Below are 25,502 nucleotides of genomic sequence, written 5' to 3'. Positions count from 1 at the left end.
GTCTGGTCATGCCACAAGCTTTCTAACTGTGCAGAAGGGATCCTGCACACCTCATTACTATGCTGGCAGTAGGGCTCAACGTCATCAGGCGGTTTTTACTTTGAAATGTCTGGGAAATGTGAGTCACACAGCTGAGGAGTTGTGGTCAGCTCTGGAGAACCAATTTCATGAATGGTTGTCTCCACTGGACCTGAAACCAGGGAAGGCCGTGTGCGACAATGCTGCAAACCTGGGTGCGGCCCTTCGCCGGGGCAATGTCACACACGTGCCTTGTATGGCTCACGTGTTGAACCTGGTTGTCCAGCAATTTTTAGCCCACTATCCCAGACTAGATGGCCTTCTGCATAGGGCACGGTCGCTGTGTGCTCACTTCCGCCGTTCGCATCCCGCAGCTCAGCGACTTACATCTCTACAGAAGTCGTTGGGCCTGCCACTTCACCGGCTAAAATGCGATGTGCCTACCCGGTGGAATTCAACTCTGCACATGTTGCAGCGACTGTGGCAGCACCGACAAGCCCTGGTGCAATACGTTCTGACGTATAGCCTGGGCCAACGAGATCCGGAGGTGGGGCAAATCACGCTGGAGCAGTGGTCTCAGATCAGGGACCTATGCACCCTTCTGCACAGTTTTGAAATGGCGACGATGATGTTTAGTGCTGACGATGCCATTATCAGCATGACTATTCCGGTGATTTACATGCTGGAGCACATGGTAAACAGAATTCGGAGTCAGGTGGTGGCACAAGAGGAGGTGGAGGAAGTAGAGGAGGAGGAGTTGTATGCGGAAGGGCTAACATCTGCAAAGTCCAGACGGTCGGCAGCACCAAGGCAGCAGGCATGTGAGGGTGGGGGAGATGGTTTTACCAGGGCGCATGGTAGCAGCCAAACTAGTGAGGAAGGTGCAGGAGCCCAGGAAGAAGTGGAGGACGAACTGATGGAAGACTCATCAGATGAGCGAGACCTTGATCACATTTCTGTTGTGCGAGGTTGGGGGGAGAGGACAGAGGAAGGAAGCATGGTTGTTACCTCGCCACCAACACAACAGGGACTTGGTACTCCTGGATGCGCAACACACATGAGTGCCTTCTTGCTGCACTACCTGCAACATGACCCTCGAATTGTGAGAATTAGAAATAATCCTGACTACTGGGTTGCCACACTGTTAGATCCCCGGTACAAAAGTAAATTTGCAGAAATTATTCCTGCCATAGAAAGGGATGCACGCATGCAGGAGTATCAGCAGAGACTGTTGCAGAATCTTACATGTGCTTTTCCACAAAACGCCAGTGGTGCACGTAGTGAATCTCACAGTTCCAACTTGCCAACCGTGGGACCGTCAAGTGTTCAGCACTCAAACCGTAACAGAACCACAGTATCTGCTGGTAACATCAATTTTGCACAATCATTTCACCACTTTTTTAGCCCATCCTTTGCAAGGCCACAGGAGACAAGAAGTCTGACACATAGTCAACGCCTAGAGACGATGGTACAGGAGTATCTCCAAGTAAACATTGAAGCCATGACTGTGCCACTGGACCCTTGCTCTTTTTGGGCTTCCAATCTGGATAAATGGCCGGAGCTAGCCACTTACGCCTTGGAGATCTTGTCATGCCCCGCAGCCAGCGTTCTGTCTGAACGTGTGTTCAGCGCTGCTGGTGGTGTGCTGACAGATAAGCGCACGCGGCTCTCCACTGATAATGTAGACAGACTCACGTTCATAAAGATGAACAAATCATGGATCCGAAACGACTTTTCTACCCCTGTGTCATCCTGGGGAGAGTAAAAGCTTGATGATTGGTTAAAATCACCCTACCAACCGTTTTAAGCTTTCAAATTACTAATCATGTTTATCTGTATCTTGACTGGAAAATAATTTGGGCTTTGTAGCAGTGTGCAGCACTGATCCTATTAGCCCATCTATACTAAGCTCCACCAGATTTAAAATTAATAATAATTTTTAGCTGCATCTAGCCCGGAAAATAATTTTGGGGCTCCGAGATGCGCAAGACACATAAGTGCCTTCTTGCTGCACTACCTGCAACATGACCCTCATATTGTCAGAATTCGAAGTAATCATGACTACTGTTTTGACACACTCTTAGATCCCCCAAACTTTTCGATCAACCTTTTCATTTTAATAAAGACCAAAAAAATGGTCATTTTTGAAATTATAAGCATTAGCAGGTTATTAGAAACTGAAATCAAACAGTTTTCATCTCAAAACTTTATTCTAGGTGATGTTACATTTTCACATAGGACCCCTTGTTCGAAAGGAGCTTCTGAACTCTCTCGTCCATTGAATTTGTCAGGTTTTGGATGGTTTCTGCTTCAATTGTTTTGCATGAGGACAGAATACCCTCCCAGAGCTGTTGCTTAGATGTGAACTGCCTCCCGCCATCATAGACACTCCTTTTGATGATGCTCCAGAGGTTCTGAATGGGGTAGAGGTCAGGGGAGCATGGGGGTTCACACCATAAGTTTGTCCCCTTTTATGCCCATATCAGCCAGACATGCAGATGTTTTATGTGCAGCATGAGATGGTGCATTATCATGCAAAAAAATGATCTTGCTGTGAAATACATGGTTCTTCTTCTTGAACCATGGCAGGAAGTGCTGTTTGAGAAAATCCACATACATTATGGAGTTCATCTTTAGCGCCTTCAGGGATCCTAAAGGGGCCGACAATCTCTCTCCCCATGATTCCAGCCCAAAACATTACTCCACCTCCTCCTTGTTGGCGCTGTAGCCGTGTTTGCGTGGGGTGTCCATCAACCAGCCATCCTCCACTCCATCCATCTGGACCATCGAGCGCTGCACGGCACTCATCCGTGAACAAAACAGTTTTGAAATCAGTCTTCATGTAATGTTTGGCCCACTGGAGCCGTTTCTGCTTGTGTGAAGTGGATAGAGGAGGTCGACAGGATGGCATATGCACAGCTGCAAACCTCTGAAGGACCCTGCATCTTGTTGTTCGGGGGACGTTGGAGGCACCAGCAGCTTCAAAAACTTGTCTGCTGCTATGACAAGGCTTTTTTGCCGCTGCTCTTTTAACCTGACGTAATTGCCTGTAGGAAAGAGTCCTCAATTTGCCCTTATTAGCACGCACACGTGTGTACTGTGAATCAGCTACATACTTCTTGATTGCCAAGACACTTCATCCTGATAATCGCACAATGTTGATTTTAGTCATGCCTTGAACTAAACACTCCACAATTTGTTGCTTCTCAGCAGCCGACACATCCTTTTTCTTTCCCATTTTGGCAGAAAATGTAGGCTGCTTAATAATGTGAGAGAGCCTTCTTAAGTAGTCTTGCCTTTCATTGGACACACCTGCCAAACTAATTAGCACAGGTGTCTGCAATTGCTTACAGTGATATAAAGAGCCCTGACACACATCACCATCAATGAGTTTAACTGACAAACAAACAAATTCTTCCCTTATCACTCCTAAACCCTTTTTGCATAATAATTTGGAACACAGTGTACATGTGCTTTTCCACAAAACACCAGTGGTTCACGTAGTGAATCTTACAGTTCTAACTTGCCAACCGTGGTCTGTATGGAGTTGTTCAATAAAGGGCCCAAAATTAAGATAACATAGATGGGAGAGGTCTCTATGAATAGGAATTCCTAAGTATTTGATACTGTGTGAGGGCCAGGCAAAGGGAAAGTTGGACTGGATGGAATCCTATATGGATTTGGGGAGGGAGACATCGAGGGCCTCAGACTTTGCTGCATTGATTTTAAAATTTGACCATGTAACAAAGTGATCTATTTCAGCCATAACAGCATGGATGGATATATGTGATTGAGTGATATATACTAGGACATCATCAGCAAATAGAGAGCACTTGTACTCGGTGCCTCCCACCTCAATCCACCTAATATTGGGGTTATGGCGAATTGATGAGAGCAGGTGCTCCGTCACTAGGATGTATAAGAGAGGGGAAAGAGGACATCCCTGCCTTGTCCCATTGGTGATTGTGAAAGGTGATGAAAATGTTCTGATGCACCCCCTGGGCCTTGGGACACCCGGAGCCGGACCCTTTTTGGTGGATGCTGGTGGTTGTAGTCTTCGTGGCGGCGACCCGGTTCCGTGGCTCAGGGTGGTCAAACCAGTGGCGGAACTATTTATGTGGTTTTGATGTTTAAATATCCGACTACGCCACCCGTGGATTGCGGTCAGAGTGAACCGCCGCTGCAGGGCAGACCGCTGAGGCTGGTGTTGTGGGTGCAGCAGAGCGTAGCATAACTCCCCACGGGAGGAGTATAGCCTCAGGGCAGTGTATGCGGAGGATGGGGGTGATGGTGCAGGGCAGCAGCAGTAACGACACGGAGTCAGTGATGCAGTCCAGGGCCTTTACTCACAGTTCTTATTATCCAGACCACGTCTGCAGGTAACGGCTGCCCACGTCGTACTGTGCTCACCAGGTGAGGGGCTCAGACAACTCCCAGATAACTTTGGAGCGCTTCACAGGACCCCCTTTGTGTGTCCTTTGTCTGGCCTTTCTTACCAACCCTCCTGTCCGGCTGCCTCGGGCCTCCTCTTGGTAAACTTGGTGCCAGTTTCCCTGACCCTATGTGCTGCCCTCCTAGCGGGTGTAGCGAGGGGCTGCGCCACATAAAATATCACAGCCTCCGGTTTCTAGCTGAGGGTCGTTTCCTGCCTCCACTAGTTTCGGGGACCGGTCTCCCCCTTTGGCCTGACCCCTCCATGCAGGTGGATTCGGGCGTGCGGTGGCAATTCGCCCGTCCGCACCCCTGGGATCCCTTCATTCCTCGTTCCTGGAGCCTTCTCCGCTCCTCTTCCTTCCTTCTCCCTCTTCCAGGCCTGGGCCTCTGTTACTAGGCCCGCCTCCGGAGCAGAGCTCATGCAGAGCCCCTGCTCCCTGACACTTCTGCTCAGACTTCTCTGCACTGAACTAAGATGGTGCCCACCTTTTATACTCCCTTCTCAATGCACCCAGGAACTGCTTCCTCCCTGCTCCTGCACTACAGGGTTCCCCTTCCTCAGTGTTCCCTCCCCCCACTCCAGCCAGGGACAGGGACTGTCGTGCCCACCTCAGGGGCATATTGGTCGCCCTGCCCCACGGCAATGTGGTGTAATGCATGCAGGTGTCGGGTCCTGATCCACACTCCATCCTTACCTGAGAGTGAGATATCACACCTCTGGGTGAGGTGCAATACCTCTGTAGCAACCGAGCCCTCAGGGTGCTACAGTTCCATTTATCTTCAGCCTAGGTGACGTATTGCGATACAGGGCCGTGATTTTGGCTATAAAAGGGTCCCCTAGACCCCTACCCCAAGCTTTTTAAGAGAATCATATATGGCGTGCCAGGAGACTCTATGGAATGCTTTCTCAGCATCCAACGAGAGTATCTAATTACAAATTTTTAACTGCATCTAGCCCAGGAAATACTTTGTGCCTAGTAGCAGTGTCTGCTAGTCAGCGGATTATCCCGGCTGTTAAGCAAGCTACACCACCTGTAGTTTGGACACTTAATTTTTTCAAAGGAAATGCTTCGGGACCACGGGATACTCAGTGAAGAGCATCAGGAGGCACCCCAAGGCATAGGGGCTGGGACTGGCAGTAGGATGCCTTGCGGTGGACAGCTGAGCTCGATCCTTATAAAAGCTTTTTAACTGCAGCAGCTTTAGTGGACGCTACTGGAGCTGGAATTACGCGGCTGCTGGCATGAGACTTGCCCTACAATAGATCCTTGTAAATGGATTTAAAGTGTATTCATTCAAATTAGAGAGACAATTTAAATTAAAAAGCTTAGAGCTGCCTCCACCACAGGGGGGCTCGCTCGACCCACCAGCGGACAGGCACCAGTATTGGGAGAGGGGGGCTGGCCGTCAGGGTTCACCGCGGCTCTGGCACAAACCCGGCGACACGGAGGTGGCACGGGCAGGAGCGGACTGAACGTGTCGGCTTCTCACTTTTTGGATTTTAGAAGGGCATGACATGCCTATATCTGTGTCTCCCCCTCCTTTTACTCCTCCACCTCTTTTCTTTTCTCATGACTATATGTACTTGTCACTTTTCCATGTGTTAGTTGTGTCTTCTGAGCAGTTTGTCAGCTTTTGGACACCTTTGAAGGTGTTTTCTATGTGTTTTTATGTGTTTTTGTTTGCCTGCCATTGGTTTTAACGGTGTTCGAAGGTATTCGACGAACAGTTCGACGAACACACGGGTGTTCGACGAACCGAACCGAACTCGAACACTACGGGGGTGGCTCAACACTATTTACGAGTAATCACATTCTGCTTACACAAAGTCTTCTTTTGAGGGCACAGGGGCTTCTAGATCAACAACATTAAACTACAGTATAGCTCCAAAAGCTTGAGTACTTTCTCGGGAAACAATGTATTATATTCATGTGATATTCTAGCTAAGACCATGACGATGTACTTTGTCATGCTATTAATAGATTGTCTCAGTTTTCATACTTGACCATTATGTCATTGTTTCCAGGTCTCAGGTGATCTCCTCAAGGCTTAAAATAAGAACACGCCCCGTCTTGCTCTAAAAAATATACTACATGTCTTTCAGTAGGAAATAGGATAGCGACAAGACTGTAATGCTTAATTCCATGAATTGGCTATTTTTAGTAGACATTATGCCGTTTAATTGTTATTATGCTTTGTAACTTTTGTCTTGGTTTCTAATTACAGCATTACACATTTTTCTGTTTAGTATTACTCCCTATGTTCTCTTCCCAGGATTAGGATTACAATACATGTGGTTTCATCAGGGTCGGACTGGGGTGTGTGGGATTGATCCTCAGAGCCCACCCTACATCTATATGCAAATACCTGTTTTCCGTTACCTCTGTTAAAGTGGAGCATCGACTGTAAATCACAAGAGGCTCCTACACTTCTACTGTGCACCGCTATAACTGGGATGTACCATTACGGAAGCTTACATTACAGGGGTTCTTTGAGGAAAACAAATTATCACCGAATCACAGGTTAGGTAAGAGATATCTTATTGATCGTTGTAATCTGACCATTGAAAACCACACCAATTAGAAGAATGCGGAACTTTTATACCTAACAATGCACTTTTATCCCCATTTTAAAATGCAGCAGCAGATGGGATGTCTGACCGCAGCCTCATTCATTCTCTTTGGGGCTTCCAAAAAAAAAACAGGAACAGCCACTGAGGGAATGAATGGATCAGTGGTCAAGTCGCACATGAGCTCCAGTCTGGGCCAGTCCAACACTAGGTTTCATCATCTTCTGTATGTTCTGAATTCTCAGCCGGCGGATCTTTCACATTAAAATCATGCTTTGGTTGTGTGAGATTTTTAAGACTCTATCCTAAAATCCAAGCAACCAATGCAACTAAAAACATAAGACTTATTTTCTTACAATAGTCTCTAATTTGGAAATAAGGAACAGTTGCAACCAGAGAGAACAACACGCACACACAGTGGAGTCAGGGTTAAGTATAAGGAGTTCTTCAAACTTTTTTGAGTTACACAAGCTTTTCTAACAATGTACATAGCTAATTTCATGATGCACAAATGCAAAGGTAAAAGAAAAACTTTCATTATTGATTCTACTGTGTTATTTTAACTATCCAGAAGTCAATTCGTATTTGCATTTTTGTTTAAAGCTTTGAATATTTTCAGTTTTTCAAAAGATAAGAGTGTGGACACTGCTCCAAGAATGATATCAGTCTGGACATCATGTCAAGAAAAGCTGTACAAATGACAAAAGCCAATCTGTCTATCTATCTATAGACTTCATTGCTGGGTGGTATGTTTGCCATCCAGAGTGACCTGTCTATGACTGGATCATTGCCGCCTCTTCTTTGAACTTCTATATACGAAATGGGACAAGACAGAGATTTGCTTTGTCCCCTTATCTATACATATTAGTAATGGAATCATTGGCCATTGTTCTTCAATGAAATCCTTCTGTTAAGGGTCTATGCGTTGATTAATCTTAACACAAGCTCTCTCTATTTGCTAACGATCTTTTGTGTCTTTTTATGTGTCCTCCCCTAGAACCAGCATATCATGTCTTAAAAAGATTTGATATATTTAGCCATTTAATCAACTTTAAAGTAATAACACCTACAAACATACAGCACAGGATGTGAATTATTAAAATAATCTTTATTTTATACAAAATGGTTTGGTAACAAATGTGGTGTTCATATGAAGCTATGCTGTATCAAAGTAACTAATAAAAAACATCCCTTAAAAACTTATATAAATTCAATTGGCCCTTGTCAGTGGAAAATCTCACAGCTACACATACAGTGGTAAGTATTGTTATGGATATAAACAAATGAATGCATAATAGGGTATAACAAATTGGAATATACTCCTATGGATTATAGTCTTTCCCTAATCTCCCGTAAAGTAGTCTTTCGTAATCCCAGGGGTTTGCATCCTAGATACAGCAAGCAAATGATACCCCACTCACAAGACTTCCTAAATAAAATGCTCCATCCACCAACGTGACGTTGCACCACAGACTGTCCAGGAGTTGGCGGATGCTTTAGTCCATATCTGGGAGGAGATCCCACAGGAGACCATCCGCAACCTCATCAGGAGCATGCCCAGGCGTTGTAGGGAGGTCATACAGGCACGTGGAGGCCACACACTATACTGAGCCTCATTTTGACTCATTTTAAGGGCATTACATCAAAGTTGGATCAGCCTGTAGTGTGTTTTTCCACTTTAATTTTGGGGGTGACTCCAAATCCAGGCCTCCATTGGTTAATAAATTTGGTTTCCATTCATGATTTTTGTGTGCTTTTGTTGTCAGCACATTCAACTTTGTACAGAACAAAGTATTCAATGAGAATATTTCATTCATTTTGATCTAGGATGTGTTATTTGAGTGTTCCCTTTATTTTATTGAGCAGTGTATATATATACACATAGATTATTCCCTGAATACAGAATTGTATCTCAGGACATAAATAATAAGATGGGCTTCTAATAAATTAGAAGCTGCTTAAAGGGTGCACGTGGTGTGGGGAGCATGCACGTGTCTTCTTGCGCTAAGTGTCATCAGCGCCAAGTGTGGGCAGTTATTTCATTTGGCAATTGGACTAACACCCATCTTCTATTCTTCTATCTTCACACAGTTATAATATCTCTGCTTGCTGTCTGTCATCCACTGTAACTTCCCTTGAAACAATCTAAATGGTACAATATCTCTGCTTTATGGATCTTTGCTATATGTCACCTTTTACATTCCATTCAATAGTCACTGATATATGTCTGTCCCCCCCCTCATGGCAGACACTATCTGATGGTGGGAGTTGCTATACTGTGTAGCCGGGCATGGTGTTAGCTCTGCATTTGATCAACTGGCCATCCCCCGGTGATCTGACCAGCTGCTAATTTACCCACAAGCAGCTCCCACAATGCCCCACACCTGATGATTTAGCCTCTCCTATTAATTTAGAAGCAGCTTAAGGGGTGCACGTGGTGTGGGGTGCATACACGTGTCTTCTTGTGCTAAGTGTCAGCGGCGCCAAGTGTGGGCAGTTATTTAATTTGGTAGTTAGTCATTGCAGGAGTCAGGTAACCACAGTTTATACCCTCTTTAACTACGCACTGAAAATATAGTACACATTCACACTAAGCAATCTTTCTATATGTTTTCACTCTCTCCCCTTTAGTCCTTCATTTCCTACTAACCCCCCTAATACCTACACCTAGTAATGAACTGTTCATCTCTCCCTTCATCCTACCCCTCCATCTCATCTCCTCCTCAGGATTGAATATGAAAGAACAATTCTGTGTCTTCAAACACAGACAGCCACCTCATGCTCTCTCCTGCTCCCACCTGCTAACACTTTCTCTGCTCCTCCCGACTGCTGGCGATATCTCGCCAAACCCTGGCCCTCCTCACCACATCCCCTCAGTCACTTCTACCTCTTATCCACGACCTACCACAAATTTCCGTAATCTCACCAACCTTATACCCATCCACTCAGCCCCCGCTTCCACAGCCCCACTAACAGGAGCTTTATGGAAAGCTTGCTCCATCTGCAACAACCTTTCCTACATCCATGATCTTTTCATTACTATCAAACTCTCCTTCCTCGGCATCACGGAAACCTGGCTCACCCCCTCTGACACAGCTTCTCCAGCTGCACTTTCCTATGGTGGATCCCATCTTTCCCACACACCCCGCTCCAGTGGCAAGCATGGCGGAGGAGTTGGTATCCTCCTGTCAGATAACTGCTCCTTTTCCCCTATTCCACTGCCGCCCTCTGTTACTTTCCCCTCTTTCGAGGCACACTGTGCGCATCTACTCCTCCTCCAGCTGGCTGTCATTTACTGCCCCCCAGGGCCAGTCACCACTTTCATCGACCACTTCACCACCTAGCTGCTTCACTTCCTTTCCGCTGAGATCCCCACTATCATCATGGGTGACTTCAACATCCCCATTGACACTTCTCACTCATCTCTAAGCTTCTATCCCTCACTTCCTCCTTCAGCCTTGCTCAGTGGTCTTCTGCAGCCACTCACAAAGATGACCACACACTGTACCCCATCTTCACCCGCCTCTGTTCCCTTTCTAAACTCTCCAACTCACCTCTCCCTATATCTGACCACAACCTACTCACATTCTCTTCCCTCTCCTCCCCAGGTGCACAATCCCCACTCCACAAACTTGCATACTCTCACAGAAATCTCAAACACCTTGACCTACACTCACTCTGAATTTATCCTACTCTTTACAGACATAAGCTCCTTATATGATACAGATGTTGCTGCTGCTTTATATAACACCACAACAGCTGCAGCCCTCAATTCGGTCTCCCCCTCACACATACCAAAGCTCGCACAATCAACAGGCAACCCTGGCACACCAGCCTGAATAGAACTGCTGAGTGGAGATGGAAAAAGTCCCACTCCAACAAGCACTTCATCTCATTCAAACAGTCCCTCACTACTTTCAAGTCCACTCTCACTGCTGCAAAACAAACATAATTCTCATCTCTCATATCACCCAACTGACTTGCCCCCGGGGCCTCATGGTACTCTCTGGGAGGAATCACGGTGGCTGGCCCAGGGCGGTCAGTGCACAAAGGGGTATCACTTATTAATAAAAAGTTCAAAGAGTTCGTGACGGCACCTGTGGTGTCTGGTGAGGATCACCAGCGCTTCAACAGTCCCCGGAGGCAGATGTCAGGGCAGCTAAAGATTGTACGGCTCCCCACAGGCGGAGCGGGCCTCAGGGCAGTGTAGAATAGATGAGTGGTGAGCTGGCCGTTGTAGTGCGGTGAGGAATAATGGCGCCGATGAAGAAACAGACAGAGGCTGTTCGATGCAGTCTTCCAAGGTTTTACTTACAGTTCTTAGACAATTCACAAGTGCACTTTACAGGTGAAGACCTCCCTCGTTGCGCCGCATTCACCGGACAGGGGTTCAATCCTTCCTCAGGCAGCCTGGGAATGCCTGGCAGAACCCCACTTTCTCGTGTTCCTACATTGACCGTCTTCACACTTGGTCCTTCTCACCGCTGCCCTACACTGCCCACTCTCAATCCCGCTCGGGTATGCTGAAGTCCTTCCTGTACGTCGGATCCGGGACCAACCTGACCCCCTGGAGATTAGAATGAAGCAACCGATCCCTCCTGACACCTGGCAGGGGCAGGGCGTACGGGTGCCGTCCTGCACGCACAGTACCCCCTGGGATCCTTTCCTTAGAACGGAGCCTACGCCCTGCTCCCCTCCAGGGCCTCTATCCTGGGCCCTAACCAGTGGAGCAGAGCTCCTAGAGAGACTCTTCTCGCAGACTGTTCACCAACTACTAGACTGTCACCCTAAGATGGCTTCCCTATTTTATATCTACTGCATAAGTGCTTCCTGTATCTGCTTCCTCCACCCACACCCACTACTGGTTCCCCCTACCTTTGGTTCCCCCCACTCCAGCCAGGGACAGGGCTCAGCAGCTATGCTCTGCATGTTGCCCCTCCAGCCGGCCTGGAGCAGTGTAGTGTTGGATGCAGGTGTTTTGGGGTTCATCTTACCTGAGTGAACGGAGACACCACACCTCAGGTGAGGTGCAGTATCTCTGTGGCGACTGAACCCTCAGGGGCGCCACACAACCCTAAACAGCTATTCAACACTTTCAATCCATTTCTCCATCCCCCAGCGCCTCCTCCCTCTCCCCTCATCTCAGCCGAGGACTGTGCCTCATTCTTCAAGCAGAAGATTGATACTATCAGACAAAGCTTTTGCCTAAAGTCCTCATATCAACTCAATCCTCCTCCTCCAAAACCAGCTTCTCCGCCAATACAGAAGATCAACTTTCCTCCTTACTCTCCAAGTCACACCTCACCACCTGTGAACTTGACCCTATTCCGTCCCACCTCATTCCTAACCTTACTACAGTCTTCATCCCAACTCTAACCCACCTCTTCAACCTGTCACTAACAACTGGTGTCTTCCCCTCATTCTTCAAACATGCCTCGATCGCACTCATCCTCAAAAAGCCCTCCCTTGACCCATCCTCCCTGACTAGCTATTGCCCCATATCACTTCTCCCTTACACCTCAAAACTCCTGGAACAACAAGTCCATTCTGTACTGTCCTCCCACCTCTCCTCCTGCTTCCTCTTTGACGGCTTACAATTTGGCATCCGACCGCATCACTCCAATGACACTGCCCTGACTAAAGTCACCAGAAACCTACTAACTGCCAAATCCAAGTGACACTACTCTGTCCTCCTCTTCTTGGACCTGTCATCTGCATTTGCCACAGAGGAACATTCCCTCTTACTACAGACTCTCTCATCTCTTGGCATCAGACTTGGCCCTATCTTTGATCTCCTCATACTTAACAGACAGGACCTTCAGTGTTTCTCACTCACACACCACCTCCTCACCTCAGCCCCTATCTGTCGGTGTCCCCCAAGGTTCAGTCCTAGGACCTCTGCTGTTTTCAATATACACCCTCGGCATGGGACAGATCATAAAGTCTCACGGCTTTCAGTATAATTTCTATGCTGACGACACACAGATTTACCTCTCTGGACCTGATATCACCTCCTTAGTAACCAGAATCCCACAATGTCTGTCCACTATCTCATCCTTCTTCTCTGCTAGATTTCTAAATCTTGATATGGATATGGGGCCTATCCATCAAAATCTATGGCTGTCCTCTTTCCCCAGTCCCACAAGCTCGCTGCCTTGGGGTAACCCTGGACTCTAACCTCTCCTTCGAACCACATATCCAAGTCCCTTCCACTTCCTGCCGAGTTTGTGCCAGAGCCGCGGTGAACCCTGACGTCCAGCCCCCCTCTCCCAATACTGGTGCCTGTCCGCTGGTGGGTCGAGCGAGCCCCCCTGTGGTGGAGGCAGCTCTAAGCTTTTTAATTTAAATTGTCTCTCTAATTTGAATGAATACACTTTAAATCCATTTACAAGGATCTATTGGAGGGGAAGTCTCATGCCAGCAGCCGCGTAATTCCAGCTCCAGTAGCGTCCACTAAAGCTGCTGTAGTTAAAAAGCTTTTATAAGGATCGAGCTCGGCTGTCCACCGCAAGGCATCCTACTGCCAGTCCCAGCCCCTATGCCTTGGAGTGCCTCCTGATGCTCTTCACTGAGTATCCCGTGGTCCCGAAGCATTTCCTTTGAAAAAATTAAGTGTCCAAACTACAGGTGGTGTAGCTTGCTTAACAGCCGGGATAATCCGCTGACTAGCAGACACTGCTACTAGGCACAAAGTATTTCCTGGGCTAGATGCAGTTAAAAATTTGTAATTAGATACTCTCGTTGGATGCTGAGAAAGCATTCCATAGAGTCTCCTGGCACGCCATATATGATTCTCTTAAAAAGCTTGGGGTAGGGGTCTAGGGGACCCTTTTATAGCCAAAATCACGGCCCTGTATCGCAATACGTCACCTAGGCTGAAGATAAATGGAACTGTAGCACCCTGAGGGCTCGGTTGCTACAGAGGTATTGCACCTCACACAGAGGTGTGATATCTCACTCCATTCTGTACTGTCCTCCCACCTCTCCTCCTGCTTCCTCTTTGACGGCTTACAATTTGGCATCCGACCGCATCACTCCAATGACACTGCCCTGACTAAAGTCACCAGAAACCTACTAACTGCCAAATCCAAGTGACACTACTCTGTCCTCCTCTTCTTGGACCTGTCATCTGCATTTGCCACAGAGGAACATTCCCTCTTACTACAGACTCTCTCATCTCTTGGCATCAGACTTGGCCCTATCTTTGATCTCCTCATACTTAACAGACAGGACCTTCAGTGTTTCTCACTCACACACCACCTCCTCACCTCAGCCCCTATCTGTCGGTGTCCCCCAAGGTTCAGTCCTAGGACCTCTGCTGTTTTCAATATACACCCTCGGCATGGGACAGATCATAAAGTCTCACGGCTTTCAGTATAATTTCTATGCTGACGACACACAGATTTACCTCTCTGGACCTGATATCACCTCCTTAGTAACCAGAATCCCACAATGTCTGTCCACTATCTCATCCTTCTTCTCTGCTAGATTTCTAAATCTTGATATGGATATGGGGCCTATCCATCAAAATCTATGGCTGTCCTCTTTCCCCAGTCCCACAAGCTCGCTGCCTTGGGGTAACCCTGGACTCTAACCTCTCCTTCGAACCACATATCCAAGTCCCTTCCACTTCCTGCTGACTCCAACTCAAAAACATCTCCCGGATCCGCACATTCCTCAACCACGAATCTGCAAAAACACTAGTGTACGCCCTCATCATCTCCTGCCTTGACTACTGCAACCTCCTGCTCTGTTGCCTCCCTTCCAACACTCTTGCACCCCTCCAATATATCCTAAACTCTGCTGCCCGACTAATCCACTTGTCCCTCGCTATTCCCTAGCCTCGCCTCTCTGTCAAACGCTTCACTGGCTCCCCATTTCCAAGAGACTCCAGTTCAAATACCTAACCATGGCATACAAAGCCATCAACAACCTGTCTCCTCCATACATCTGTGACCTAGTCTCCTGGTACATACCTACACATAACCTACGATCCTCACAAGATCTCCTTCTCTACTCCCCTCTCATCTCCTATTCCCACAATCGCATATAAGATTTCTCCCGTGCATCTCCTCTACTCTGGAACTCTCTTCTTCAAAGCATCAGACTCGCCTACCTTGGAAACCATCAAAAGGAACCTGAAGACCCTCCTCTTCCAACAGGCCAACAAAATGCAGTAACCATCGCTCCACCATACCGCTGCACGAGCAGCTCTACCCTCACCTACTATATCCTAACCCATCCCTTGTAGATTGTGAGCCCTCATGGGAGGGTTCTCTCTCCTTTTGTACCAGTTTACCATTGCGTTTTTGTTCAAGATTATTGTAGTTGTTTTTGCTATGAATTCCCCCTTTTTCACATGTAAAGCGCCATGGAATAAATGGCGCTATAATAATAAATAATAATAATAGGCGGACAAAGGATCAGAAAGATATATAATATTCACCACAATGGTCTTGCAGGATATATTAGTTTTTGATACAGAAATAACATAATATGCTTAGATAGTGAGGATACGTTGTCCTTGATAAGAAATAGTGTTGAGCCACCCCCGTAGTGTTCGAGTTCGGTTCGGTTCGTCGAACACCCGTGTGTTCGCCGAACTGTTCGTCTAACTGTTCGTCGAACACATTCGAACACCGTTAAAACCAATGGCAGGCAAACAAAAACACATAGAAACACATAGAAAACACCTTCAAAGGTGTCCAAAAGCTGACAAACTGCTCAGAAGACACAACTAACACATGGAAAAGTGACAAGTACATATAGTCATGTGAAAAGAAAAGAGGTGGAGGAGTAAAAGGAGGGGGAGACACAGATATAGGCATGTCATGCCCTTCTAAAATCCAAAAAGTGAGAAGCCGACACGTTCAGTCCGCTCCTGCCCGTGCCACCTCCGTGTCGCCGAGTTTGTGCCAGAGCCGCGGTGAACCCTGACGTCCAGCCCCCCTCTCCCAATACTGGTGCCTGTCGGCTGGTGGGTCGAGCGAGCCCCCCTGTGGTGGAGGCAGCTCTAAGCTTTTTAATTTAAATTGTCTCTCTAATTTGAATGAATACACTTTAAATCCATTTACAAGGATCTATTGGAGGGGAAGTCTCATGCCAGCAGCCGCGTAATTCCAGCTCCAGTAGCGTCCACTAAAGCTGCTGTAGTTAAAAAGCTTTTATAAGGATCGAGCTCGGCTGTCCACCGCAAGGCATCCTACTGCCAGTCCCAGCCCCTATGCCTTGGAGTGCCTCCTGATGCTCTTCACTGAGTATCCCGTGGTCCCGAAGCATTTCCTTTGAAAAAATTAAGTGTCCAAACTACAGGTGGTGTAGCTTGCTTAACAGCCGGGATAATCCGCTGACTAGCAGACACTGCTACTAGGCACAAAGTATTTCCTGGGCTAGATGCAGTTAAAAATTTGTAATTAGATACTCTCGTTGGATGCTGAGAAAGCATTCCATAGAGTCTCCTGGCACGCCATATATGATTCTCTTAAAAAGCTTGGGGTAGGGGTCTAGGGGACCCTTTTATAGCCAAAATCACGGCCCTGTATCGCAATACGTCACCTAGGCTGAAGATAAATGGAACTGTAGCACCCTGAGGGCTCGGTTGCTACAGAGGTATTGCACCTCACACAGAGGTGTGATATCTCACTCTCAGGTAAGGATGGAGTGTGGATCAAGACCCGACACCTGCATGCATTACACCACATTGCCGTGGGGCAGGGCGACCAATATGCCTCTGAGATGGGCACGACAGTCCCTGTCCCTGGCTGGAGTGGGGGGAGGGAACACTGAGGAAGGGGAACCCTGTAGTGCAGGAGCAGGGAGGAAGCAGTTCCTGGGTGCATTGAGAAGGGAGTATAAAAGGTGGGCACCATCTTAGTTCAGTGCAGAGAAGTCTGAGCAGAAGTGGCAGGGAGCAGGGGCTCTGCATGAGCTCTGCTCCGGAGGCGGGCCTAGTAACAGAGGCCCAGGCCTGGAAGAGGGAGAAGAAAGGAAGAGGAGCGGAGAAGGCTCCAGGAACGAGGAATGAAGGGATCCCAGGGGTGCAGACGGGCGAGTCGCAACCGCACGCCCGAATCCACCTGCGTGGAGGGGTCAGGCCAAAGGGGGAGACCGGTCCCCGAAACTAGTGGAGGCAGGAAACGACCCTCAGCTAGAAACCGGAGGCTGTGATATTTTATGTGGCGCAGCCCCTCGCTACACCCACTAGGAAGGCACCACATAGGGTCAGGGAAACTGGCGCCAAGTTTACCAAGAGGAGGCCCGAGGCAGCCAGACAGAAGGGTTGGTAAGAAAGGCCAGACAAAGGACACACAAAAGGGGTCCTGTGAAGCACTCCAAAGTTATCTGGATGTTGTCTGAGCCCCTCACCTGGTGAGCACAGTACGACGTGGGCAGCCGTTACCTGCAGACGTGGTCTGGATAATAAGAACTGTGAGTAAAGGCCTGGACTGCATCACTGACTCCGTGTCGTTACTGCTGCTGCCCTGCACCATCACCCCCATCCTCCGCATACACTGCCCTGAGGCTATACTCTTCCCGTGGGGAGTTATGCTACGCTCTGCTGCACCCACAACACCAGCCTCAGCGGTCTGCCCTGCAGCGGCGGTTCACTCTGACCGCAATCCACGGGTGGCGTAGTCGGACATTTAAACATCAAAACATCAAAACCACATAAATAGTTCCGCCACTGGTTTGACCACCCTGAGCCACGGAACCGGGTCGCCGCCACGAAGACTACAACCACCAGCATCCATCAAAAAGGGTCCGGCTCTGGGTGTCCCAAGGCCCAGGGGGTGCATCAGAACATTTTCATCACCTTTCACAATAACCAATGGGACAAGGCAGGGATGTCCTCTGTCCCCTCTCTTATACATCCTAGTGACGGAGCACCTGCTCTCATCAATTCGCCATAACCCCAATATTAGGTGGATTGAGGTGGGAGGCACCGAGTACAAGTGCTCTCTATTTGCTGATGATGTCCTAGTATATATCACTCAATCACATATATCCATCCATGCTGTTATGGCTGAAATAGATCACTTTGTTACATGGTCAAATTTTAAAATCAATGCAGCGAAGTCTGAGGCCCTCGATGTCTCCCTCCCCAAATCCATATAGGATTCCATCCAGTCCAACTTTCCCTTTGCCTGGCCCTCACAGGGTATCAAATACTTAGGAATTCCTATTCATAGAGACCTCTCCCATCTATGTTATCTTAATTTTGGGCCCTTTATTGAACAACTCCATACAGACCACGGTTGGCAAGTTAGAACTGTAAGATTCACTACGTGAACCACTGGTGTTTTGTGGAAAAGCACATGTACACTGTGTTCCAAATTATTATGCAAAAAGTGTTTAGGAGTGATAAGGGAAGAATTTGTTTGTTTGTCAGTTAAACTCATTGATGGTGATGTGTGTCAGGGCTCTTTATATCACTGTAAGCAATTGCAGACACCTGTGCTAATTAGTTTGGCAGGTGTGTCCAATGAAAGGCAAGACTACTTAAGAAGGCTGTCTCACATTATTAAGCAGCCTACATTTTCTGCCAAAATGGGAAAGAAAAAGGATGTGTCGGCTGCTGAGAAGCAAAAAATTGTGGAGTGTTTAGGTCAAGGCATGACTACAATCAACATTGTGCGATGATCAGGATGAAGTGTCTTGGCAATCAAGAAGTATGTAGCTGATTCACAGTACACACGTGTGCGTGCTGATAAGGGCAAATTGAGGACTCTTTCCTACAGGCAATTACGTCAGGTTAAAAGAGCAGCGGCAAAAAAGCCTTGTCATAGCAGCAGACAAGTTTTTGAAGCTGCTGGTGCCTCCAACGTCCCCCGAACAACAAGATGCAGGGTCCTTCAGAGGTTTGCAGCTGTGCATACGCCATCCTGTCGACCTCCTCTATCCACTTCACACAAGCATAAACGGCTCCAGTGGGCCAAACATTACATGAAGACTGATTTCAAAACTGTTTTGTTCACGGACGAGTGCCGTAATGTTTTGGGCTGGAGTTATGGGGAGAGAGATTGTCGGCCCCTTTAGGATCCCTGAAGGCGCTAAAGATGAACTCCATAATGTATGTGGATTTTCTCAAACAGCACTTCCTGCCATGGTTCAAGAAGAAGAACCGTGTATTTCACAGCAAGATCATTTTTTTGCATGATAATGCACCATCTCATGCTGCACATAAAACATCTGCATCTCTGGCTGATATGGGCATAAAAGGGGACAAACTTATGGTGTGACCCCCATGCTCCCCTGACCTCTACCCCATTCAGAACCTCTGGAGCATCATAAAAAGGAGTGTCTATGATGGCGGGAGGCAGTTCACATCTAAGCAACAGCTCTGGGAGGGTATTCTGTCCTCATGCAAAACAATTGAAGCAGAAACCATCCAAAACCTGACAAATTCAATGGACGAGAGAGTTCAGAAGCTCCTTTCGAACAAGGGGTCCTATGTGAAAATGTAACATCACCTAGAATAAAGTTTTGAGTTGAAAACTGTTTGATTTCAGTTTCTAATAACCTGCTAATGCTTATAATTTCAAAAATGACCATTTTTTTGGTCTTTATTAAAATGAAAAGGTTGATCGAAAAGTTTGGGGGATCTAAGAGTGTGGCAACCCAGTAGTCATGATTACTTCGAATTCTGACAATATGAGGGTCATGTTGCAGGTAGTGCAGCAAGAAGGCACTTATGTGTCTTGCGCATCTCGGAGCCCCAAAATTATTTTCTGGGCTAGATGCAGCTAAAAATTATTATTAATTTTAAATCTGGTGGAGCTTAGTATAGATGGCCTAATAGGATCAGTGCTGCACACTGCTACAAAGCCCAAATTATTTTCCAGTCAAGATACAGATAAACATGATTAGTAATTTTAAATCTGGTGGAGCTTATTATAGATGGCCTAATAGAATCAGTGCTGCACACTGCTACAAAGCCCAAATTATTTTCCAGCCAAGATACAGATAAACATGATTAGTAATTTGAAAGCTTAAAACGGTTGGTAGGGTGATTTTAACCAATCATCAAGCTTTTACTCTCCCCAGGATGACACAGGGGTAGAAAAGTCGTTTCGGATCCATGATTTGTTCATCTTTATGAACGTGAGTCTGTCTACATTATCAGTGGAGAGCCGCGTGCGCTTATCTGTCAGCCTTGCAAAGGATGGGCTAAAAAAGTGGTGAAATGATTCCGCAAAATTGATGTTACCAGCAGATACTGTGGTTCTGTTACGGTTTGAGTGCTGAACACTTGACGGTCCCACGGTTGGCAAGTTGGAACTGTGAGATTCACTACGTGCACCACTGGTGTTTTGTGGAAAAGCACATGTAAGATTCTGCAACAGTCTCTGCTGATACTCCTGCATGCGTGCATCCCTTTCTATGGCAGGAATAATTTCTGCAAATTTACTTTTGTACCGGGGATCTAACAGTGTGGCAACCCAGTAGTCAGGATTATTTCTAATTCTCACAATTCGAGGGTCATGTTGCAGGTAGTGCAGCAAGAAGGCACTCATGTGTGTTGCGCATCCAGGAGCACCAAGTCCCTGTTGTGTTGGTGGCGAGGTAACAATCATGTTTCCTTCCTCTGTCCTCTCCCCCCAACCTCGCACAACAGAAATGTGATCAAGGTCTCCCTCATCTGATGAGTCTTCCATCAGTTCGTCCTCCACTTCTTCCTGGGCTCCTGCACCTTCCTCACTAGTTTGGCTGCTACCATGCGCCCTGGTAAAACCATCTCCCCCACCCTCACATGCCTGCCGCCTTGGTGCTGCCGACCGTCTGGACCTTGCAGATGTTAGCCCTTCCGCATACAACTCCTCCTCCTCTACTTCCTCCACCTCCTCTTGTGCCACCACCTGACTCCGAATTCTGTTTAACATGTGCTCCAGCATGTAAATCACCGGAATAGTCATGCTGATAATGGCATCGTCAGCACTAAACATCTTCGTCGCCATTTCAAAACTGTGCAGAAGGGTGCATAGGTCCCTGATCTGAGACCACTCCTCCAGCGTGATTTGCCCCACCTCTGGATCTCGTTGGCCCAGGCTATACGTCAGAACGTATTGCACCAGGGCTTGTCGGTGCTGCCACAGTCGCTGCAACATGTGCAGAGTTGAATTCCACCGGGTAGGCACATGGCATTTTAGCCGGTGAAGTGGCAGGCCCAACGACTTCTGTAGAGATGTAAGTCGCTGAGCTGCGTGATGCGAACCGCGGAAGTGAGCACACAGCGACCGTGCCCTCTGCAGAAGGCCATCTAGTCTGGGATAGTGGGCTAAAAATTGCTGGACAACCAGGTTCAACACGTGAGCCGTACAAGGCACGTGTGTGACATTGCCCCGGCGAAGGGCCGCACCCAGGTTTGCAGCATTGTCGCATATGGCCTTCCCTGGTTTCAGGTCCAGTGGAGACAACCATTCATGAAATTGGTTATCCAGAGCTGACCACAACTCCTCAGCTGTGTGACTCACATTTCCCAGACATTTCAAAGTAAAAACCGCCTGATGACGTTGAGCCCTACTGCCAGCATAGTAATGAGGTGTGCAGGATCCCTTCTGCGCAGTTAGAAAGCTTGTGGCATGACCAGACAGGCTTTGGGTGCAGGTGGAAGACCGAGAGGAGGTTGAGGAGGCAGAAGCAGTGGAGGAACTTTGACATAAAGAGGATTGACGCACAACTCATGGGGACGGCAAGACTTGGACAGCAGCCCCTTGTCCTGCTGTCACCATAGTTACCCAGTGCCCAGTCAGCGACATGTAACGCCCCTGTCCATGCCTACTCGTCCAAGTGTCTGTGGTGAAATGCACCCTGTCACACACAGAGTTTCTCAAAGAAGCGGTGATGTTGTGTGCGACATGCTGGTGGAGCGCAGGCACACCTTTCTTTGAGAATTAGTGCCGACTGGGCATCTGGTACTGGGGCACTGCGACGGACATAAGGTCTCGAAAATCCTCTGTGTCCACCAGGCGGAAAGGCAGCATTTCTGTAGCCAAGAGCTTGCAGATGGTGAAATTCAACCTCTTAGCTTTCTCATCGCTAGGAGGAAATGGTCTTTTACTTGTCCACATCTGAGGGACCGAGGGCTGGCTATTGTGCTTAGACGGGGTTGATAAGGGTGTCCCTGGCAAACTGCCGGTCTGTGAGGAAGATGCAGGCGGACTTGTTAGGTTGCCTTGATCCAAAGGTGGTGCTATCGATGTCGGACAGCGCTCAACACCAGCTGGTGTTACCACCTCCAAAGAAAATGATGACCTGCCAATCACGCTGGCTGTTGCGGGTAAAGAGGTGGCAGGTCTGCGCCCCAAAACAGGTGTGACTGCTGTCCCCCCAGTCACAGAGGATGAAGAGGCCGCGGATGCACAAGATATGGCAGACGGTGGTTGGCCCGGCCGGCTAGGCCGCATTGTAGCACACTGAGCTTCCCACTGCAACTTATGCTTCATGTCCATGTGCCGGTTCATGCATGAAGTACTCAAACTATGTATTTTTTGGCCTCTACTTAGCTTTTGCTGACAAATGTTACAGATAACACGAGTTGGGTCATCTTTATCGATCTGAAAAAATGCCCAGGCTATGCAAGGCTTAGCACCCATGCGACCTGAAGAGCCACCACGACTTGTGGTGAGAGGCAGAGTTGTGTTTGAGGATGCAGTTGTTGACGTGCTTCCAGTAATACGTCTCTGTCCAGGAAGGCGCAACCTGACCTCGTCGTCACTAGCATCTTCCTCCACCTCCTCTGCTGACCTCATCTCTTGGCTGACTGTGGGTTGACAGTAAGTGGGATCTCCAACCTCATCATCATCACCCTGTGCGTTATCACACCCGTCGTCCTCAGAGCCAACCTGTTCCTGCCCTGACAAAAAACTAAAGTTGTCGCTCCAATCAGGTATTTGAGTCTCATCATCGTCTTCCTCATTGTCTCCACCAACAGGAGTTACAGTTTGGGAATGAGGGTCTACATTATGGTCAGAACCTTCTGCGTCTGGTCCTGGATCCGACTCATAAAGATTCTGGGCATCAGTGCAGATCATTTCCTCGTCTGGATTCACAGAAGCGCTGGAGTCGACCTCTGATTCCCAGGCTATAGTATGAGTAAACAGCTCTGCAGACTCAACCATCTGTTCTACCTCATACTCAGACGGGCAGCTGGAGATTTGGGAGCTGTGATGAAGCAAGTGCGATTGGGGTGACACCTTTGAGGACTGGAGTATTTGTGATGTTGAAGTTGATGTGGAGGAGAGCCCACGTAAAGGAGCACTTGATATCCGTTGAAGCACCTGCTGTTTTTGTGCCTCATCTGGAATTTGTAGCGATTGGCGTGGCCGTAAGAAAGGGATCTTATCACATTGTCCGCTAAAAGAAGTAGACATTTTAGTTTGGCTGGAAGATGGTCTTTCTTCTGCAGATGTTACTGTTGCTTTAACACCACGGACACAACCTTTTTTACCCTTCCCAACACGCCTATTCCCCTTTCCACCAGCAGCAGGCCTTTTTCCATTCATTTTGGTGGTTAACTAATTCACAACTCTGGAGTTGTTTGCACAAAAAAACAATGGATGAGAACCGAGCAGAGCTGAGTGGCCAAACTGTGGTATTAGGCCAAAGCTATTGGCTGGGTTAGATGCAGAAAAAAATTCTGTTTGCAACCTGATGGAGGTCTGTATAGATGGATTAATAGAACAAGTCCCACACACAGCTTGAAGCCCAATATTTTTTCAGAGGTAGATGCAGAAAAAAAATATATTCAGTTTGCAACCTGATGGAGGTCAGTATAGATGGACTAAAAGAGAAAGTCCCACACACTGCTAGAAGGCCAAATATTTTTTCAGAGCTAGATGCAGATATAAATTATTTTTAATTTGCAACCTGATGGAGGTCAGTATAGATGGACTAATAGAACAAGTCCCACACACAGCTAGAAGGCCAAATATTTTTTCAGAGCTAGATGCAGATAAAAATTATTTTTAATTTGCAACCAGATGGAGGTCAGTTTAGATGGACTAATAGAGAAAGTCCCACACACTGCTAGAAGGCCAAATATTTTTTCAGAGCTAGATGCAGAAAAAAATTATATTCAGGTTGCAACCTGATGGAGGTCAGTATAGATGGACTAATAGAACAAGTCCCACACACAGCTAGAAGCCCAAATATTCTTTCAGAGGTAGATGCAGAAAAAAATTATATTCAGTTTGCAACCTGATGGAGGTCTGTATAGATGGATTATTAGAACAAGTACCACACACAGCTAGAAGCCCAAATATTTTTTCAGATGTAGATGCAGAAAAAAATTGTATTCAGTTTGCAACCTGATGGAGGTCTGTATAGATGGATTAATAGAACAAGTCCCACACACAGCTAGAAGCCCAATATTTTTTCAGAGGTAGATGCAGAAAAAAAATATATTCAGTTTGCAACCTGATGGAGGTCAGTATAGATGGACTAATAGAGAAAGTCACACACACTGCTAGAAGGCCAAATATTTTTTCAGAGCTAGCTGCAGATATAAATTATTTTTAATTTGCAACCTGATGGAGGTCAGTATAGATGGACTAATAGAGAAAGTCCCACACACTGCTAGAAGGTCAAATATTTTTTCAGAGCTAGATGCAGAAAAAAATTATATTCAGTTTGCAACCTGATGGAGGTCAGTTTTGATGGACTAATAGAACAAGTCCCACACACAGCTAGAAGCCCAAATATTTTTTCAGATGTAGATGCAGAAAAAAATTATATTCAGTTTGCAACCTGATGGAGGTCTGTATAGATGGATTAATAGAACAAGTCCCACACACAGCTAGAAGCCCAATATTTTTTCAGAGGTAGATGCAGAAAAAAAATATATTCAGTTTGCAACCTGATGGAGGTCAGTATAGATGGACTAATAGAGAAAGTCCCACACACTGCTAGAAGGCCAAATATTTTTTCAGAGCTAGCTGCAGATATAAATTATTTTTAATTTGCAACCTGATGGAGGTCAGTATAGATGGACTAATAGAGAAAGTCCCACACACTGCTAGAAGGTCAAATATTTTTTCAGAGCTAGATGCAGAAAAACATTATATTCAGTTTGCAACCTGATGGAGGTCAGTATAGATGGACTAATAGAACAAGTCCCACACACAGCTAGAAGCCCAAATATTTTTTCAGAGGTAGATGTAGAAAAAAATTATATTCTGTTTGCAACCTGATGGAGGTCTGTATAGATGGATTAATAGAACAAGTCCCACACACAGCTAGAAGCCCAATATTTTTTCAAAGGTAGATGCAGAAAAAAAATATATTCAGTTTGCAACCTGATGGAGGTCAGTATAGATGGACTAATAGAGAAAGTCCCACACACTGCTAGAAGGCCAAATATTTTTTCAGAGCTAGCTGCAGATATAAATTATTTTTAATTTGCAACCTGATGGAGGTCAGTATAGATGGACTAATAGAGAAAGTCCCACACACTGCTAGAAGGTCAAATATTTTTTCAGAGCTA

Source organism: Phyllobates terribilis, unplaced genomic scaffold (genome assembly GCF_046119375.1).
Source record: "Phyllobates terribilis strain yellow unplaced genomic scaffold, ASM4611937v1 Scaffold_5__5_contigs__length_657084704, whole genome shotgun sequence".
NCBI lineage: Eukaryota > Metazoa > Chordata > Amphibia > Anura > Dendrobatidae > Phyllobates > Phyllobates terribilis.
This window is presented reverse-complemented; position numbering follows the sequence as displayed.